This window comes from Sinocyclocheilus rhinocerous, unplaced genomic scaffold, assembly GCF_001515625.1.
Source record: "Sinocyclocheilus rhinocerous isolate Xijiao unplaced genomic scaffold, SAMN03320098_v1.1 scaffold742, whole genome shotgun sequence".
Lineage (NCBI taxonomy): Eukaryota > Metazoa > Chordata > Actinopteri > Cypriniformes > Cyprinidae > Sinocyclocheilus > Sinocyclocheilus rhinocerous.
Window position 1 is genome coordinate 389,296 of NW_015641116.1, and position 5,812 is coordinate 395,107.

Here is a 5,812-nt window from a genome sequence, read left to right on the forward strand (position 1 = left end):
TATTGCATCCTTCATATCTCCGAAGAGTCTTTAGTTTTATCAGATTTATAAAAGAAAGATACAGCATTACGATTCTCTCCGAAAACAGCCGAGCTCCTGGAGGCGTGCCGTGGGCGGAGCTAATGAGTCACGAGCACAAAACGCAGAAATTTGATGCAGTTTATTCAGTTACTCACCGCCTGAGATTCCTGCTCATGACCGGGATATTTTATCGCTGAGACCGCACTATCTTTCAGTATCAAACGATCTGCAAATCCAGCGTCGAACTGGGCCTTGTTTATAAAACATTCATCACCGAAATGACAGGAACAAACACACGTGTGCGAAACTCCGTTGCTGTCCCGGAAAAACAAACTGCATCCACTAGTGTTCCCTTAATGCTGGGTTCTTTGGGAAGCTGAATATGGTTATCTTTCCCTCACATCCAAAAACACACTTCTTTGGAGACATTCTTCTTGAGCAAATCCTGTGCAGTGCTGCCGTGCCGACGACTTCTGGAACCCGAAAGAAGCATGTTGATGGGCGCACAGCATGCGCTCTCGCTCTTGCTCTAGCTGTATTTGCTGTGTGCACGCGCTCTTCCGGGAGAAGTGCCCATACAAGGAATTCCGCTCATCGTGACGTCATGAAGAGGCATGCTCGAAAAAAACTTTCCGAAACTTATTCGAACCCGGAAGGAGTGTATTTGGCACAGAAATACAACTTTGGCCATGTTTAGCATGAGAATCCAACTTTTTAACAGTGTAAACAACCCAGAATGCATGAAATAGCATTAGAACCCCCCCCCCCTTAAAAATTAAAATATAAAAAATAGGTTCTTTTAGGATTTGCTTACTGGATGGTTTTTGGGGAACCCAAAAAGGTTCTTCCATGACATTGCTGCAAAAAAAAAACAACATTTTGGAACCTTTATAGGCTTATTTTGACCCAGTATTTTCTCCTCTTACTGCTCTGCCCCTTATGTAATTAAAGCAGATTGTATTCATATAGAGTATTGTTATTGTAAAGTGCTGTAGATTAAACAGTATTCACACTGAGCACTTCTGATTTTAAACTAAAGTGTCACATAACCTCAAGCGTTTCCCTCAAGTCTCTTGGCTTATGTGCTTCTCTGGCTGACGCTTATTTCACACTGCCAGGCGTAACTTGAGTGCCCAGTGGTAGGCACTGCTTGAGTCTGCTCTGTAAGAGGAGACAGGTCTTTCTCAAATGGTTTTTAGTTGCTGAGGCTCTCACTGATTTTCCTCCCCAGCAGGTAATGGCACTTGGCCTGTAAGACTGAGGTTTCTCCTGACTGTAAGTAAGGAGTAAGATCAAGAAGGATTTTTTTTTATCTGAAGCAGACACTGTCTGTGCCTTGGCATCTACATTTTATACACTGGCACATGTCCGGGGAGGTTTCTCGCCCAGACTTTATGTCCAATGAATCTGTTTCCTGTCCAGAGTTTGTTTACATTCATGCAATACTTTATACAGGTATATATATATAAATATATATATATATTTTTGACATTAGACTACTCAGTCTGACTAGGCTTGCACATAGTGTCTCATCATCCAAGAACAGACATTTTCTTTCAAGTGCTCTCAGAAAATCTGTCACTTGTTGGCAGGTTGTCAGTCACACTAGTATCCACATATATGCTTGAATCCCCTTATTCAGACATCTTCAACCCAGCTCCCTTCAATCATCAGCTACACAAGGGAGCATGTCATCTTTTGTACTGCTCTTTCCTAGGAATATGTGTTATCACCTATGATCAGCTATTAATCATAATTTTTCTGATAAAAACTTTGATTGGAATTTAAAATGGGATTTAAAAAAAGAAAGCCTCAGGTTATTTTATATTTTATAGTCATAATGATGTATAATCACAAAAAGGTGATTATATCTCAACATAATAATAATAATAATAATAATAATTATTATTATTATTATTGTTGCTTTTAATTTTATTATATTACTAAATAAAAATATTAAACAAAGAAATAGTACTATTTTACTATTTTGTATCTTACTAGATTTTATATATTGAAATATTCAGTACTATTGTAGTATTTCACTGTAAAATAAAAAAAATAGTATTTAAGAAAAAACAATACTAATGATAATAATAATACTGCAATAATAAAATAATAAAATTACGAAACAAAATTGCTGGTTGCTAGGGGGGCTGAAGCCCCTGCCCCTTTAATCATCAACATTAAAGTGCCCTTTCGGCCTGATCTAGGTGCCCCCAGGAACATGATTTCTACCGAGGGGGAACCCATGTGCCCTTGTAATACGATTTCTCCCCTGCCCCTCTGGAGGTATGTGCATGCCACTGATTTACTGCGAACAAAGCTGCTCTGAGACACTGAAAACCCTGGATAATGAGCTGCTCACGTATAAAAGAACACAATGCCATGCTTCGCTCTGAAACAAGCAGCACATATTTATTTATTCAATTGCAGCCTTTGTAATTGCTAAATGCACAAGCCATATCATGATTTTGGTTTTATTTTGATTAATTGCGCAGCCCTAGCTATGATCATAAACTGCATCCTGAATAATCTTTTTGGTGCTTGTCCACCCAATTGGCTTGCACGTGATTTGTACCCCATGTGAGAATGTCACATTACAGATGACTCTCTGTCAAGAAGACCACCTCTGTGACCATCTAGTTTAGAAAATGTTCCAGAGGTGGAGCCTAAATGAAAACACCTACTGAAGGCCTTTGAAATATTCTTTTGAAAAGATTTGTAGCCATTCTGACTACCAGTTGAATGGTAGTGCTACATATTTGTTTTCGCATACAACACAGTAATGCATTCCAATCATTAGTACAATGCCATGGTAAATGCTCATAAGGATGTGCTTGCTTGCTTCCTTAAGCACTGCATCAAAGATACCGCTTGATGTGCTCTTTCTTATGTGGAATGTTTGGTGTCCTGTTGAGCTCCTCAAATATTTGCAGTTTGAAGAATTGTTAATGATTGCAATAGGTGAGTCATTAATGCAGATTGTGCTGTGCGTTGTCCTTTTTCTCAAAGTTCACTATAAGTACTTTTGTTTTGCTGACATTCAAGGCTAGATTGTTGTTAAAGGGGTCATATGATGCGATTTCAATTTTTCCTTTCTCATACACATACACATACACATACATATACATATACATACACACATACACATACACATAAACATACACACATATATATATATATATATATATACACTCACTGGCCACTTTATTAGGTACACCTTGCTAGTACCGGGTTGGACCCAACTTAAACTGCATAAACACATTTAATTATCATTACACCAAATACACAAAATAATGTTCTTTTTAGCAACATCATATGACCCCTTTAAAACACTATCCTCTCCTGCAGAGGGTCCCTGTACGTGTACTCATCATTATCACTGATTAACCCAATAATGGTGTTGTCGTCAGGAAATTTGATGATGGTGCCTGCTCTACTGTGTAGAGATGCAGTGAATGGTTGAATAACGAGTATAATTAGGGCTGAGGCAAAAGCCCTGTGGAGTGCTGGTCTTAATTATTTTCATGGATGAGGTGATGTTTCCCATCTTGACCACCTGGCTTCTGCCTTTTAAAAGTCCAATACCCAGATATATTTACTCATATCCAAGAGTTTTTAAGAGTATCTTGATAGAATCACATTTGTATTTTGAATAGTATGTTGATGACTGTAAAATTGCTGTAGTGTTACTGGGAAACGGGACTTTTCCCTCACGACTCCTGCTCCTTTATATTATAATTTGTTTTTTTAAATGTTGTATTGTTTTTGAAATAACATTATTGCAAAAAAGTTATTAAACTTCAAATGTCTATCTTTAACAACAGGTTGTCATATTAACAATTAGGCAGTAAATATATTATTTTTAAGTTCCACAAACATTAAGACCATAAAAATTGCTTTATTTTAAGATGGAAATTAAAGTTATGATAACTTAATGTTCAGTAAGTGAGTTAAATGTTGATAATAATTCTGATGAATTCAGTCTGTTAATTCTGTGAATGATTCACCAGAATGATTCTAACTGCTAACTTGTGAGACTGTGAGTCTCTCTGAATGATTCATTTAAAGAACTGGCTCATAAGAATCATTTGTTTGTGAACCAGATTACACCGGTAGTGCTGTATGTATTTTAATTCATTTTACAAAGACAAATACATGTAAATAGAAAGACTTGTTTTCTTGTTAATACTTTGTACCAGACCACACAGTTTTAACATGCAGTCTCATCACATCATTCAAACTGATTATTTCTTTTGTTGTGACATTTGGTGTCCTCTGGACTTCAAGCATACTTTTTTTGTTATTTTATTTTGCCTTTGAAGTATGAATTCATCTAGACCCTTGATTTCTTAACAACCAATTGATATCCTGGTTTAGAGTGAGGTACAATTTGAGACCTCCAACAAATGACATCTTGGTTTAGATTTTCAAGACAAGCCATATTTATATGCAATAAGTCATTGATTGGTTTACAGATATGACCCCTTCTGTAACATTTTCATGAGTTGTTGGACTATATTAAGTTGCAGTCCAGACCTACACTTCATGTTAAACAGGAAAACATTATGTAGTATGGCGAGGTGCACCCAGGTAAATTATGATTATGAGGTTAAATGACTTCAATAGTGTAAGCAGTCTGGACAAGCAAGGCACTCTATCACTTGGTAATGTAATTCCAAGCTTCATTAAGACTTTGACGTTTATCATTTTTCATCAAAGGCACCTGTCAATGAATAATTAAGCTGCAGATGAGAACAGTAAAATCTTTAGTAAGAGTAGAGCAGCAGGAGACCACTGCTTCATGCAAGGTTTGATTTCAGTTTGCATGTAAAATAGCAATCATTGACCTTCAAATAGCGGCCAACACATTTGTGAAACTATGGCATCCTTCGAGCATAACCTTAAATATTTAATAATGTTTCATGAATGCTTTAATAACATGTTGCAAGTGCTAGGCTTCTGCAAATAATCTTCTTGGTCAAGTATTCATTGATAAATAATTTAAGTCATTCAAGTTATGCAGTACATTGTCATATCCCCATCATAATTTGTCTTAATATATTAGATTAAATATTAGTCACTATTTTTTCAACATTTTTGTTTTCAAAAAACATTTTTTTAAATATGTGAATTTTAAAAAATAACTCGCATGCCATTCTATTATAAAAAAACAGGCAATTTATTAAGAATTCAAACAAATTTCCAAAATGTAAACAACACACATTTTTCTGCCAATCTTGTTTTAATTGGTAATCATTTCTTTTTTCCTGTGTTTTCAACTTCACTTTCTATCATATTAGGCCTCCTTAATAGCCCTAGAACTATTTATACACAAACGTATTTCTATCATGACAACTCTCGGAAGATTTTAGCATGGTAATGGATATGACAATGTTAATGTATTTGGTCTTGGCAAATAGAACTGCTATGCTTCTGAATTGCTGCTGCTGTTGGTTATTGCTGTTGTTGTAGATTATTGCTGCTGCTGCTGCTGCAAATACAGGAACTTGCTACTACCAATACATATGTTGATACGGTGCTATGAGTATTTAAGACATACTGCTGCTGCACAAATAACATATATATTAACCTAGGGCTGGTCGATATAGCTAAAAAATTTATCAACGATATAATGTTTCATATCGTTCAGTATCGATAATTATTGACATTTTTTTATAACCTTTTTTAAAACAGAGCAATAGAATTTTTTTTTTAATTTAACCACTGTATTTTTAAATTAACCCAATTTATTGAGACAAACAACAAATATTTTTTGTTTTAACAATCA

At 35.6% G+C, this 5,812-nt stretch overlaps 1 protein-coding gene across 2 annotated transcripts in view; it reads left to right on the top strand.

The window, feature by feature from the left end:
- LOC107754660 (serine/threonine-protein kinase 33-like) overlaps positions 1-5,812 on the top strand; it is a 28,759-nt gene that overhangs the window by 5,789 nt on the left and 17,158 nt on the right. The gene's annotated exons all lie outside the window — the stretch shown is intronic.